The sequence below is a fragment of the Eumetopias jubatus genome, unplaced genomic scaffold, assembly GCF_037043125.1.
Source record: "Eumetopias jubatus isolate StellerSeaLion01/CBP00866 unplaced genomic scaffold, mEumJub1_p1.0 scaffold_3, whole genome shotgun sequence".
NCBI lineage: Eukaryota > Metazoa > Chordata > Mammalia > Carnivora > Otariidae > Eumetopias > Eumetopias jubatus.
In genome coordinates, this window is record NW_028274809.1 from 55,413,596 (window position 1) to 55,429,608 (window position 16,013).

The following is a 16,013-nucleotide window of genomic DNA, read 5'->3' on the forward strand; positions in this document are numbered from 1 at the left end:
AGGAGTGGAAGCAAATCAAAAACAACGAAGGGAAAATGGAATTCAGAGGATACAATAAATACAAAAAACAAAAGACAGCTTTAAAAAACCTGCTATCATCAATAAGCCCAGAAACACGTTATAAAACAAGACCAGGTGCCAGTTATTATTTTTTCGTTGCCACATCATGATTTTTCTCCTTCCTCTGGGTCCTCTGTCCCCACTCAGACCTTGTCACGCTCAGCAGCCCCTGGCGAGTTTCACGGCCTCAGTCCCATCGGCCAAAGCAACACGGGAGTTATCTTCCGAAAGCAAATTTGACCGTGGGTCCTTCAGACCCTCCCTCCCCGTTTCTGGAGGGAAACGTCTAAGCTGGCATTTGACCTTCCTCAGCTCACCTTCTCTCCCTCCTTGCTCCGTCCCCTCTGCTCTTGAGGTAACTGGTCACCTGCCATTTCCCAAACTGCTACTCCACCGACGTGGCACATACACACACACGCGCGTGCACGCTCGCACACCGTGCCTTTGCTCACATGGCTCTCACTGCCCGCCCTACCTCTCCCTCGTCTCCCCCAGCAAATCCTACTCTTACTTGAGGAATCTGCTCAGATGACAGGCTCCCGGTAAAAGCTTGGTTTGCTCCCAGGAGGTAGAGACCGCAGCCTCAGGGCCCCTTTGCATTTTCCTTTACTAGCACATTACACTTATTTGCATTCATCGTCTCTGTTGCCCAGCTGCAATGCCCCGCACACACTATGCCACCGACCTCCGGGGAGACCCCACGGGACGGCCTCGGCAGCACAGCCTGCGGGGGTGGGGGGGGCGCAGAAACGGGGAACGGGGAGGAGTGGCTTATGCGGTGCCGCTAGGAAGCTCTGGCGTCCCCTCCGCGCCTTGTGCTTTCCGCGTGCCCTGAAATAACCCACCATTCCCGAGTTGCCCTGTGGCGGGTGTTAGCATTTCTGTCTTTATTTCACGGCTGAGAAAGCAGGGAGGTTATACTTGCTGTTCACAATCGCCCCGGTGAATCAGGGGGAGTTTCAGCCTACCAGCCGCTGCCTCCTACAAGCAAAGGGAGAGATAAACCACAGAACCATAAAATAACAGAAAAGGAAGAGTAATTCTCCAAGTCCTTGCCTTCCTATGTCGTCTATAATCTTTGTGCTACAGATGCTCTGAATGGCCGAAAACTAAATAGGAAAGGAAAAAGAGCAACAGAGACTTACAGAGAAGAATGAGACAGAGGGAAACTGAAAGGAGACCTAAGAGAGGCCAGTAGGGGCTGAGTGTTTTTATAAGCATCCTTTCAAATCTGCCCTCCACATTTATAAAACCTAAATCTTGCTATCCTCGGACTTTTTTTTTTAAGATTTTATTTATTTATTTGATAGAGAGCACAAGCAGGGGGAGGGGCAGAGGGAGATGCAGACTCCCTGCTGAGCAGGGAGCCTAACGCAGGACTCCATCCCAGCACCCTGGGATCATGACCTGAGCCCAAGGCAGATGCTTAACCAACTGAGCCACCCAGGAGCCACTCCTTACAGTTTTTATGGTGATCACCACAAGCTTGTAGGTTGGACTAAAAGTAATGCCACTTTGCTAAGTTTTAAAAGACTTTGGCCTTACAAAGTGACTCTCTTCTTGGCGCAAAGGGAAATGACGATAGTTAATATCAACCTTTCCAAGAGTCTGAACCAAGGGAGAGGAGGCTCGTGGAAATGCATACATACATGTGAGTTGTCATTATTATTACTATCATTAATACGTCCCCTAAGCTTCAGTAGCCGGTATAGTAAATTTGAGTAACTACCAAACTGCCTAGCTTACTAAGATGTTGTAAGTCTACAATAACATTCCTGAGCATTTACTATGTGCCAGGCACCAGTCTGACTTTCCAAGCATTATCTGATTTAATCCTCTTAGCGATAGCAAGCCAGATCCTACTATTATCCCCCTTTTCCAGATGTGAAAGCTGAGGCTGGAGAGTTTCAGTATCTTGCCCAAGAAGACGAAGCTATTAGATGACAGAGCTTAGATTCTGCTTCCAAATCTGGGCTCCTGCTGCCACCTGCGTGTGTGAGTGTGTGTGTATGTATGTGTGTGTGTGTGTAGGCCTTAATGTGCCACAAACCTCACATCCTCAGTGGGTCACTATACACGGAGACAACATGCTGTTGTGATACGAAGATTCTTGACGAGAAGTGAGCTTATAAATAATCTGTAGGTTGGGAAAGCAGAAACTTGAAAGGTCACTTGTGACCCGAATTAGTAGCAGCAAAACTGGTTTACAACCCAAGACTTCCGACCTTCAGTGATGGTTTGTCCCAGTACACCCTGCCATCTATGGGGAAAATTGGAAACATATAATCTCAGAGTTTTCAAGTTTCTCCTGAAGGGACGAAATTTAAAGGAAGTCTACACAAGTAGTGATGCCGATTTCCAGCAAGCAGAAAGCAGATCGAACCAGGGAGTTTGTTTTGAAGGACAGCATGGTGAACCAAGATGCCTCGGAGAACGGGGGAAATGGAATGAAAAGTCAGCAAACAAGGTAGAAAAGACAGCCCTGAGAGGGCCTGAGAAACTGAACAGAAAATCTGAAGGAAGATAAATGGATAATTTAACAGCCATTCAGTTTTTAAGAAAGACAAAGAACAAGCTACATTGCATCAGAAAAGGCCTAGAAATGATGATGGATGGGGCCCTTCAAATGAGTGGTGAACACAACAGAACCACAGTTGCCTGCCCAATTCCCAGCTGAGGGCAAATTTGAGGAACTAAATAAGGATATGAGACTGATACGGATTGAAGAGTTTTTCAAAATCTATTTAATGGCCAGGCAGGGGACATTGATCGCTTCTCAGAGGAAATGTTTAGGATCAATGAGGTAGTCGGCCCTTATTTGTGATGTGGGTGGCTGAGTGGGCTGGGGGAGGGGGTTATAACGTATACATAACAGTATCGCCACATACTTTAACGTACTGAAATAATTCTTGAATTATGGTGGCGAAACACTAAATTATTTCGATCTTCATGAACTAAGCATTTCTCTTCTTTATCCTTGTATCTGTGAACCTTCTTTCACTATTAACAATCAGATAGATGACTTGTTATTTAATAATTCTCACACGTGATCAAAGATTGCTAGTTCCTTTATCGGTTCATGATAAAATGTTTAAATATCTTACTGTTAAATACTTTATACACATCCAGTGAACAGAATTCAAAAGGCACAAAAGAATTAGAGAAAAGTGATCCTCCCTCACACTCCTGTCCCCCAAGGCACCTCCCTCAGGGGCCACCACCTCTAATGACCTTCTTATGTATGCCTCTAAAGACAATCTATGGAAAAGCATTTTTTATACCCACTGCTTACGCACTGTTTTCTCATGCAGCATATATGTACGCATATGCACACTCTGCCCGTATGTATGTACATATGCGTGCATGTGTCTGCGTATATACATGTATGTGCACATATATGAGCATAAGTATATCCTGCTCCAGACCGTGTTTTTTCACACTTGATATATTTTTGAGATTTTCCTGTTCCAGTGCCCAGGCAGCAGCTGCTTCCATCTTTTTGATGGCCATAGGGTATTAGATTTTAAAGATGAAGAATAAAATATTTAACCAATGATTAATTATTTAAGGACACCGATGTCATGTCTCATAGTTTGCTACTGTAAACAATGTGCAATAAATATCCTTGTAAATGCATTCTTCACACTTTATTTGTAGGATAAACACTTTATTTGTAGGATAAAGACTTTATTTGTAGGATAAATACGCAAAAGAAGTATTGGCTATTTGGCATACAGGCATTTGAAATCTTGATAGGTATTGCCAACTTTCCCTCTGTGCAGTGTGTACCAATTTATATTCTCACCAGCAATATGTGAGGTGCCCCTTTCTCCACACCTTTAACAACACACTATGTTATCAAACTTCTTGAATTGTGTCAATATGATAGGGTAAAATCTATCTCATTATAGTTTTCATTTGCCTCTTCCATATCATAAATGAGTCTAATCATATTTTTAGTATAGACTTGTTAGGAGCAATTTGTATTTTTTCTGTAAACTCTTCATATTTTTGCCATTTTTCTATTAGGCTGGTGGTCTTTTTGATTTGTAGGCGCTCACTATATATTAAAGAAATAGACCTTTATCTGTAGCAAAAGGTTGTCATTTACCTTTTCCCTTTGTTTATGCTGTACAGAAATATATCGATTTTGTGTAGTCAAATTCATGACTCTTTTGTGGCTTCTGGATTTCATGTCATGCATAGAATGATTTTCCCATTGCAAAAGGATAACATTTAAGAATTTTTCTCAGAACATCTTTTAGTATTTTACGGTTTCTTTTTTTTTTCTTTATATTTGTACCTCTGATTCATCTGGCTGTACTTTATTTTGTTGGATGTGAAGTATGAGATCAGAATCCAACTTTAGGTTTTCAGGTGGTTCCCCAGTTTTCCCATCAGCTTTTGACTCGTCTTTTTCCTTAGGATTTAAAAAGTCACCTCTATCATAGGCTAAATTTCTTTAAATTTAATTCTATTCTTAGTCTTTCTAGTCTGTTCTATCGATCTGTCCACCTCGTCATACTACCTTAATTAATGTCTTTTATAATATATTTAATGATAAGCCTAGTTTCGTCTTCAGCATTACTCTTGCAGTATTTTTCTAAGGATGTGTGTTTATCTTTCCATGTGAGCTTTAGAATTTAGTTCAAAAACAAATCTAGTTTGTCATTTTATTGGGATGCTTATTTATTTTTAAATGGTCGGTGTTTGGAAGGCAAATGACTGTAAAACTTCCCAGCATTGAGAGATAGAAAATCGTTGCCCCTTAGGAAATTTCTATTCATAACGTCCTGATGTTCTCATCCTTAAACTGCACTTCAGTAATGTAATAAAAAATATCCAGGGTCATGGTCCTGCTGTCCCCAGACAAAGTTTTCCCATATCTCAGCTTTTGGGGAAGTTAGCAATGTAACTAAAGAAAAGCCACAATAGCATACCCTCGACCAGGTCTTAAAGTGACCAGCTTGGCCTCTTTCTTTGGACAAAGAGAAGGCCAGCTAATGAAGCAATATCCTCCTCATACACCCAGTGGTATGTGCAAAATATTCCTTTTCTTGTCTTCCTATTCTTTGTCTCCAAACTCTCACTTTCTTCATTATCTTATAAAATTAGGAAAAAGAAAGTTCTCTTACATACGGAGAGAAACCACCAAAGTACTAGAGGATTTTTGTCCCAAGGATCTTGGATTTCTCATGGGTGCTTTGGATCTGGTGCTCTGTAGATGTGGGACATTGGGGTGCACAGGCTTTGAGGGCTCCTTCCTGTCTCAAACCTGAGCCTGTGTGGTACTGAGCATGAGGACCACCCGTAAAGCCTCGCAAGAAATGTTCCATAATCATTTGCGTGGTGCTCACTAAGCGGCTCATCAGTACCAATAATTAGTGTTTTGATTCTTTTGAAATGCTCAAATATAGGCTAAAAAATCGGAGAGCAAAATGTTAGTGGAGTATTCTAGAATCCTTTCTTGAAGGCCCCATAGCACCTTTCTCAGAACACCATTCACACCAAGGGCATGGAATCACAATTCCATATTTTTACATAGGCACCCTATCCATTCTGTTTGGGGAAGCTTAAGACTCAAGGCACATGAGAAGTCCACACCAAATTCCTGGAGCTCAACAAACTAAAAATGTTTAAATGGTCCTTCTTACACATTGAACTTGGCCAAAATAATCGAGTCTGTATATTTCTATAAAATCGCAGATGGCCCCGTTTCACCGGAAAACATCCCAGTGCGTGGAGGGGAGGACTGTTGCCAGGTGGCTGAGCTTTAGTTACGTGTTCCAACCACCTATGGTCCCATCCGTCAGAGGCTGCGGCTTCTGGGTCAGCAACCTTTCCTTCCAAGTCAGATGTTGCCTACACAATGAAGGTGATTGATTAGCTACCAATATGTTCTAAAAACCCAAACAACAGGATAACTTAGGACAGTATCCTAGAGGGGCTCATTATAACAGAAGAGGCGGTTCTCCTTGCTCGCATTTACACAAACTATCTTTGGGCCTGCCTGTTATTTACTACTTAAAACCCTTGTTTTATTTTCCCAGGGCGGGACAGAGTAGATGAGTCACAGATAAAAGATTCACTGTCCGCAGCTAATGTTTGGGAGATGGTGTTTCTACATTACTCAGGGAGGTGGTCTCCGACCTGTGGGCTTGTCCCGAAAGAGTGTCCCAGACCCCAGAACAAAAGAGGCACTCCACTTGCCTGACACTGCAGTTAGGTGGGAGAGACACCTGTCATTACCAGGTTCCCAGTGAGATCCCTTCCACGGGCTTTGTACTCAGGCAGGTCACAACTGGCATTCCAGCTCTGCTGTATTTTAACCATGTTCACTCTGGTGCCTTTGACTTCATTTCCCCCAGTCTAAGGTTCCTCATCTGTCAGAACGGGATCAACAATACCAATCTGCCAGCACTGTTGCGGGGTTTCATCAGCTCACATACGGAGAGATCCTCAAATGGAGCCTGGAACATGGGACGCATTCAGTACCCAGTAGTGAGTTCATTATGGCAAGACGGGTTTTCCTGTCTGTCACGGCAGGCAGATGGCAGCCCACAGAACTGACTCAGCCCACAGGCCCGTTTCATTCAGCTGAACGCTGTTTTTAAAACTGTAAACAGTCCAGTTTGCTGGAGGCCCCACCACGCCCAGCTGTCTCGTGCAGCCTATTTCATGCATTAACTGTCCCGGCCTGTCCCTGTAGACATTTGAGGGTTTTTTGGGTTTTTTTTGGTTTGTTTTTGTTTTTGTTTTTGTTGAGTTTAAGACTCTTGCCCTCTATGATGGAAATAACAATGCTGTTTATCCCAAGAGAGACGAAAATTCCTGCCTCATGAATTCAGAATGTTAATGTCATTTGTAAGTATCATTTTCCACAGAGGAATCCCTTGAGCGTATAAATAAAGTAAGCAAAACACATAACCTGAGAGGTCGGAAGGGAATGGAAATGGAAAGAAAAGAGGGAGAGAAAATGGGTATCAAGCATTGTAGCATCTTCACTTCTATAGGCATCTGCTTCACACCTCGGAAAGGAAAGGATCACTTCCTAAGTTCTTACTAGTACTATAATTAGCTTTCAGGATATTAGACATCGATGCTACAAACATCAATGTTATAACCTGGCCAGACTATGCCCTTAGGATTCTGATTATAGATCTGAATCACTCTTCCATTGGATTCTAATGAGCTCGCGTACCCTCATAATAAGCATTACCTCCGTGGCTTTATCATCTTTACTGCTGTTCAGGTAACTGCCTCACATTATTTAGATTTTAAGATCTCAAATATCACTAAAAGATTTCAGAAAGATCTGACAATATTTTTTGGCATTTGCAAAATTTGGACACAGCCAAGCTGTTACTGCACATGTATAGAAAAATAGTTTTCTCAAATGGAAAAAGCATCTCACCCGATATGACAAACATGGGGTAATAGTGAACTCCCACTAAAGAGAAAGTAACAGCTCGTTGCTGTTTGTCCTTTCTGTCAGAACTCACCTGGTCTACAGGGAAAATCGAGGCTACATGGATGGCAACTCCCGATTCCTTTGAGTATTCCTTCGTTGGAAGCTGAAATTCCACAGGCCTGCTGACTTTGCCACCAGAGGGAATTGGCATACACTGTTAGCATTTTCTGAGTCCCCATAACATGGCAGGCAAAGAATGAGCAACCCTTGGGACACTTCTGGGATTCAAGGAGAAGGGAGAGAACTGCTAGCTGATCTCTGACCCTCACTAATTTCGTAAAGAGCACTGCCCAGTGAGTGTCAGCAGCAACTTTGTGTGCTGAGGAAGCTGAGACTTCCTTATGGGAGCTGCCAGTTCAAAGTCTGGGGGCGGGGGTAGGGGGTGGGGGAGGTTCAATCTCAAGTAATTCTGGGGGTGACAAAGAAAAATAAATGACAACAGCAAAAGACTATTTGGAGCTCAGAAACTCACCCAGATTAGTCTGAGCAGAAATGGGAATTGATTGGCTCAAGTAAGGGGGGAGCTGAGAGGCACATGTGGCTGGTGGCACAGAGCTAGAGCCAGGGCATTCAAAAGATACCATAAGATGTGTCCCCTTTTCTCTGCCTCCTACGTATGTTTTGGCTTCATTCTCAACCAGGCTTTCCTCACACATCCTGACAGGTCTAATGTCACATGTCTATTAGAGGTATTATCACACCAAAAGAAGCATGAAAAGGAAAACCTCATTTCCAGCAGTTCCAGGTAAAACTTAGAGAGAGTTCTGATTGCCTTAGCTTGGGCCGCAACCCTATTCCTACACCAATCAATGAGGCACTCCTGTTGGTCAGGCCTGAATTATGTGCATACTCAGAGCACACGGAATGGATTTTATTATCAGAGGAACAGTAAAGGGACAGTGTATAGCCTCTGCTGTCTCTTACGGTTCACTTATAACCTGCTGTCATAAAAAGTTAACTCATAATTCCCCAGTGCAAGGAATCAACTAGAATTCTCTGACACCTGCACAGTTCAACAGAAAATAGAGACCTACAACATGACATCGGTTCTTTCAATTAGATATTGCATGCAGCTGCTAGTAATAGAGATCTGAAATCACAACAGCTAAACAAAATAGAAATTTGTTTTTCTCTCTCCTTCAAAATAATCCAGAGAAGTCCACTTTAGACTGCTATGATATGGTAGTTCCATAGCCATCAGAGACCCAGTCCCTGTTTTTCTTTCCTTAGCATGTGGCTGCCATACTTAAGGTTGCCTCATAGTCACAAAGTGGCCACTATAGCTCCAGCCATCATGTTAATATTCCAGCACCGAGAAGGAGATAGGACCAAGAGCAAAAGGATGCACCTTCCAGCTGAATAAACTCCCATTTAAGAGTTTCCTCAGAAACTCTTCCTCATGAATTCTGCTTAAACCTCCCTGGCCATTCCTAAGGTCAGGGGAGGCTGAAATGCATATTCAGAAGGCAACTAGCAATCTCTATTAGAGATGCCAGAGTCCTGGCAGAGTAAATGACTCTGTCCCCAAATGGAGCAGAAGTCATAAGGCTAGAGCCCTTTGAGTTCCATTGCATTCTAGCCTGGGAAGAACCCAATAGTACACAGTGCCTGGCATAGTTACATGTGTAATGTATGTAAATGATTATTATTAACTTTCTGACTTTAGCAAATTACCCACTAAAGATTTATTTTAAAGTGGGTATCTTTAATGTGAATGTTTAAAAACATTTATTCACAGAAGTCTTGGCTTGCTTCTGTGTTCACCATTATTTGATTATTAGCTTTTCGAAGCAAGTTTTAAAAAACTGCTGGAAGCCTCTTATGGTAGTTAATACATTATCTTAAGCAATTTAATGCAAATTAATTTTTACACAACCTTGAGTTTCAAAGGCCATTGAACTGGGGAGAGAAAGAGTGAAGTTTAGGAGGAATCTGTTTGCTGCCTCCCATCTGGACCCCATAGCCAGCTCCATCTGCTCTCACATGTAGTAACTAACGCTTCGGCGACTCTCCTGCCAAACACACCATGTGGAGTTTGGCTTATTTTTTTTTATTATTTATTTTTTTACTCAGAAAGATGTTAGAAAGATGTGAATTTCAGGTTTTCTAGAAAACTTGATGGGATTATTTGGGCATTTCAAAATTCTGCTTTTGTACCTTAACCCAAGTTTTCCATTGGGTTTTATGGGGTTTTTTCCTCTCCTGTGTTGTTTCTGGATTCCATTCTCTTTTAATACCACAGTTCTCTTTTTCCAGTGGAGTCTTCCAGCACATTCATATCAGATGGGAGCCACTGAAAGGCTTGGGGTAGAGAGGGACGAGCTGGGGTCTGTGGCTACAATGTGGATGGTTAATTAGATGGGGAGGGGAGGGGAGGCAGGCAGGTAGGCGAGGAGCAGGTTAGAGCAGTTGAGAAGATGACGGCCTTCTAAACCAGGGTTGGAGACATGGCAAGAGGCTGACATGAAAAGAGACTTTGGAAGCAGGATTGACAGGACCTGGTGATAAGTTTGGGGTGGGGGGAAGAGGGAGATGTCACGGATGGCTCAAAGATTTCTGGGCTGAACAGTTGGGTGGAGGTGATAATGCTTAGTTCCCTGAGAGAGTGAACTGAAGAAGGAAGTTGGGAAGAAGGTGACGAATTCAGTTCTGGACAAGCAGTTCACTGTCTGTGGCCTTTGCAATGGGACAGAAGAATGGAAGGCTGGCAAGCCAAACATGATCCTTAGCCAACTGCACCACTGCCACATGGCATGGAAAATTCAGGACTACGTTAGCTTGAATCATGAATAATCTTAACCTCTGGGAATCAAGAGATATAGCAGTTCGATAATTTAGACGTTTGGATTTGCTCCCACAACTGGCCCCTTCTTTCTGAAGGCACATACCTTCAGAAGAAGCCTTCTTTGTTCCTCAGAGATGCTCTGGCCAGTCCCATGAATCCAAGAGAATCTCAGGGCCTGCCACCACGCATGCTCTCCTGCCCCTCCCGTTGAAGGTCTGAGCAGAGATGACAGCAGCTGGTCATATCATCAGTGATTTTCCATTTCAAGATACCAACCCTCAAATGGGCTTTTTGACATTTTCACGCAAAAACTAAATAATCATGGTAGTAAAAGTGATCATATCTTCATAACAGAGATATTGCCTCAAACAGTTGAGATGGGCTCCAAGTCTAATTTTATATTTTATCAAAAAATTGATATTAAAGAAATACTTTTTTAATTTTTTTTAAAAAATCATGTATTTGTTTGACAGAGGGAACACAAGCAGAGGGAGGGGCACAGGGAGAGGGAGAAGCAGACTCCCCACTGAGCAGGGAGCCCGATGCGGGGCTCGATGCGGGGCTCGATGCGGGGCTCGATCCCAGGATCCTGGGATCATGACCCAAGCCAAGGGCAGACGCTTAACCATGGAGCCACCCAGGTGACCCAAAGAAATACCTTAAATTGGTTGTTTTCTACCATGTATTGTACCTCTTAGTTCTGAATATTTCTCTTGGGTAAGGTGGGGGTGAAGGAAGACAGAAAATACTAAATCTTATTGCCAGCACTTTGGAATTACATAATTCAACCATAGGAAGGGAAAACCATCTTCTCTGTTTGGCCTTTTAAAAAAGTAAATGAATAGCCAGCTCAGATAACTCCCTCAAAGTTTTGAAAAGATCTTAATGACATAGTTGGACATTTTCAAGTTCAAAGACAAATGTGGTTTTAATTTGCTGGTGCTCCTTTAGGCCCCCTTCCAACAACAGAGTAGAGGAGTAATGACTTTTTCTAAGAACGTGGCTTTCTCCTGGTTGATTCCCTTGTCCCGCATGTGCCCGGTCTATGGAGCGGTTGAGTTCTAAGAAGTGATTGTGGTCAGCTGAGAAGTACACACCGGGCCACAAGATAGCAGACGTGGATCATGACGGCAGAGGGAAAAGCAGGGCCAGAATCCGACTCCTAGCAGCTTGGTGAACGGACAACAAAACAAAACAGAACATGGTCTCAGGAATAATGGTAATAAGAGAGGATACTATATTCATTTCCCAAGAGGGTCGTTCTGGGGTTGTTTTTATAGCAGCTTTCTGCAGCCGGTCAGAACGCCCTGACCCCGCTCTCAGCCCCGGGCCGCTGGCCTAGCCTCGCGCCTCCCTCCTGCCTCGGTCTGAGGGCAGAGGAGAGGAAAGGTTCTTGTTCCCCAACGGCCGCTGCCGGAGGAGCTACAGACGCAAAGCCGAGAGGCCCTGTTTCCACTCCCATGGGGGCTCCCGGGGTAGTCCCCCACACGGAGCCGTTTAAAACCGCTGATAAGGGACTTCCAGTGCTGGCCGGGAGAGAGTGACCGGGAAAGAGCGTGAAACGAGAGTTGACAGAGGACTCGGGCAGCATGTAGCCCAATATAGTGGTTCCTGAGAGAGGGGAGCAAACGAAGTGAGCCCTGCAGTTGTCCTCGCTCAGCGCTCTCCGCTCTCCACTCTGCGCTCCGCGCTCTCCGCTCTCCGCTCTCCGCTCCGCGCTCTCCGCTCCGCGCTCAGCGCTCTCCGCTCCGCGCTCTCCGCTCCGCGCTCTCCGCGGTCAGCGCTCTCCGCTCTCCGCTCCGCGCTCCGCGCTCTCCGCTCTCCGCTCCGCGCTCTCCGCTCCGCGCTCTCCGCGCTCAGCGCTCTCCGCTCTCCGCTCTCCGCTCCGCGCTCTCCGCTCCGCGCTCTCCGCGGTCAGCGCTCTCCGCTCTCCGCTCTGCGCTCAGCGCTCTCCGCTCTGCGCTCTCCGCTCAGCGCTCCCGGATCTCCGCTCACCACTCACCGCTCAGCGCGGGAGCTGCTTCCGGCCACCGCACAGGGAGGGAAACCCGGTCTCACTGAGCTGACGAGGCAGAGCCCGGGGTCTGGGGAGGCCAAGGAGGTTGGAGTTCCCAGGCAAGAGGACCAGGGAGAAGAGAGCTACGAGACGAGAGAGAGAGAGAGAGAGAGAGAGAGAGAGAGCGCGAGCGAGCTCCACAGACTTGCAGAGCGATCTTTAGCGCTGTTCACCACATGCGTGTGGGGAAGCTGCTAAGGCTGAGGAAAAAAACAGCAAAAAGGAGCAAGTAGAACAATGCTCAGAGCTCGCACAGGCTGGGGAACAGTCCACGCTCCCACCAGCCAGAGCCTGAAAGAAAACCCTTGAAATGTATGAGGTACCGGCTATAGTTCTCCGAAGATTATTGCCTGGGTAGCGGACCCGCGTTAACCCTAGACTACAGGCTACTCTGGACTTGGAAATAATGTGGTCCTTTTGAGGCTTATTTCCAAGTCACCTAACCGCATTCCAGAACAAAATTGAAAAATGTTTAAAGAAATGCAAAAACAAATGGATTAAATAAAAATCCAGCACACAACAGCATAAAATTCACAATGGCTGATACCCAGTCAAGAATTACCAGGCATGCCAAGAAGCAAGAAAACTTGGCCCATAATAACGAGAAAAAAATCAATCAATACAGACTCAGAAATGATACAGATCATAGAATTGATAGAGAAGGACATTAAGACATTTATTATGTTTTATATGTTCATAAGGCTAGAGAAAAGATCAAGCATGATAAACAGAGTCATGGAAGATATTAAAAAGAGCACCCAAATCAAACTCCTAGAAATGAAACCTACGATTCTTCAGAGGAAAATGACAGTAGATGGGATTCACAGCAGATTAAGCTCCGCAGAAGAAACTCTCAGTGTCATAGCAATAGAAAATTAGAATGTGGTCCCTCTCCTCTCCATATACTCCAAGTGCTAATTTCTACACAGTACATCTGGGCTCACTCAAGCATCATAATAATGTTGTTCCACAAAGTTTTGATTTCACTCCATCTCTGAAAGAAACATCCAAAATGGTAGGAGAATCAACTTAATTATATACACACACATATATGTATACATATAGACATTATATACATATGTATATATGTATTTTTATATGTGCTTACATATGCATAAAAGGTTTCTTGAAGGATACCCAAGAAATTGATAACTTTGGCTGCCTCTAGTGAAAGAAAGTGTCTGAGGCAGGGGTGAAGGGAGATTGTGCATTGTACCTTTTTACCCTTTATATCCATTGGACTGTGGGAATGTATTACTTATTCAAAACATAAATAAAATGTGGAATAAACTGTAGCTGCTGGTCCCAAGGGGACTCAACAACAGAGTGAATGGAATCAGGAGGAAGTGGGGGCCCACAGCCACTTGGATGACTAGATGCCCAGGGCTGTGTCCCGGAGCGGGCAGGGATCCAAGGTGCTGTCTGTGGTGGGCCAGGTGGAGCTGACGCAAGCTTGGGGGCCCCCGAGAGAGCCGGACAGTTGCCCCAAGGGATAGTAAGCAGCATATCCTAAGTTGGGGTATTAGGTCAGTCTCAACCCTGACCTACGCTTGAAGCAGCACATGAGTCATCAGTCCTACAGTGCTCAAGTAGATTCCGGCTTAAAGGACCAGTAGGTAGAAGTTACACGGATATAGATTTCTGTTCAATATACAGAACATTCTAAAATCAGAACCACCTGGGAGGTAGTGAGTTCACTGCCTCTGGACACGTGTAAATACTGAGGGTCCCACTGCAGGGATGCCACAGAGGAGATTCAGCATCCCATGGCTGATGGCACCACATACATAACCTTTAGAGTCCCTTTGCATACATATGGAGAGTGACGAGACAGGTGATATTTGTCCCCTCTCTCTTTTGCAATGTGAAGAACAAGTCAGACAAGACTTGCAAACAAGTAGCATTTGCACATAACTCATCAGGTGTCACTCACCGATGAGAAGTTTTTAGGAATATCCATATTTTCTAAATAGTAGGAGCAATTCTTTTACTGATGGCACAGGATGGGATTTTTTGCTACCTTCGCCTAGACCTGCACCTGCCAGGGGAAAACGATATTCTAATATGGCAATTCCGTGTTTAATTAAAGAGACTAGGAAACAAAGAGAAGGAATTCTGAGAAATATGTACTGCTCCCCCCACCCCGGAAAAGTTGTTTTTTGGTGTTTTTTTGTTTTGTTTTGTTTTTTGTATTCACCACAAAGGTAGCAAGAGAGACAACAAAGAGCTAGATAAGGGAAGGAAATCTCTGTCTGGGACTCAGCCAAATAAACTTAAATGGTTTAAGGAATAAATTGGTGGAGTAATTCGAATCATGGGCAGGTGCTATGAATGTAATTTAGTAAATGCTCGGGAACCTGCCAAGGAAGAGAAAAATGTGTTGCTTTTGAGATCATTTCCCAACAGCTTCATAAAAGAAAACTGATTACAGGAATTTAATAAATAAAACAGAGCCAGAAATATAGTAATCAAATGAGTTTTTAATTACATTTCAGGCAGAAAAAAATTCCAATTTGTGCTCCTGGGATTAAAAAAAATAAGTTCTAGAGAAATGCTTTTGTAGCAAGAAAATAACATAAACACTAATTTCCATAGGAATTATAGTAGTCAGTTTAATTAAAAGGCTTGATCAGAGTGAAGAGGACCAGTGCCAAACTATACTAAATAAAACCATGGCATTCATTGCTACCCCACACTATTGTCCAAATAAAAAAACTGTGCATTGAGCAGAAAGCAGTAACCTGCATTTTTCTCATGAAAATAAAGGGGATTTTGATCACTACCTGAGTTATCATGTTGCTATGTTTTATTTCCGTATGGAATGGTTGATAAATCTGATTTAGAATTGAATGTTGGTTGGTGTAATAAAGACCGCTTTTAAGAGAGAGAATATGCTCTGTTTAAAAGACGTCTGTGCGAAGGGACCCCACTTCAGCCAGGTTGGAGGGCTCACGGCTCAGTAGGATCCCTGGTTACTTCTGGGCTTTTCGACAACCACTTAACTAACACCCAGTTGCATTTAACTCATATCCTGCAGTGAGGGCTATTTGAGGGGATAGATCAGGTCTAACTGGTGATTTGCAGTCATGTTTAGGAAAGGACACTCTCTACATGAAGGGCTATTCTTTCCTCCTTTGGGAGGCTTTGCTATGAACCTCCCCCTAACCACACATCCTGCTTGGAAAGAAGGCTGTTCCAGAGGTATGCTAACATTGCAGTGGCTTTGTTCCCCTTGGGATGAAGGGGACACACACCTGCAAGGTGTCTACATGGAGCAGGGGGTGGGGGGATCATCTGTGGCTACAGCACGCAGACCCCAGGTATTGGGCGGGAACACTGTCTTTCCATGAACTAACATCCCCACACCTCCACCATCCTTGTTTTATTCATTGCTCTGTTCCATGATAGAGGCCATCCAAGTTTTGTAAAGCTGGAAGTTTATACCATTAAGGAGTAGGGGACTCTTTTTTTTTTTTTTTAGTAACAAAATTAAGTGGGGCGCCTGGGTGGCTCAGTCCTTAAGCATCTGCCTTTGGCTCAGGTCATGATTTCGGGGTCCTGAGATAGAGCCCCGCATCGGGCTCCCTGCTCAGCGGGAAGCCTGCTTCTCCCTCTCCCACTCCCCCTGCTTGTGTTCCCTC

The 16,013-nt window shown here is 44.2% G+C and overlaps 1 protein-coding gene across 1 annotated transcript in view; it reads left to right on the forward strand.

Annotated features, from left to right (window-relative positions):
• The window catches only part of PDE11A (phosphodiesterase 11A), a 376,001-nt gene that overhangs the window by 359,047 nt on the left and 941 nt on the right, over positions 1–16,013 (forward strand). The window lies entirely within an intron of this gene.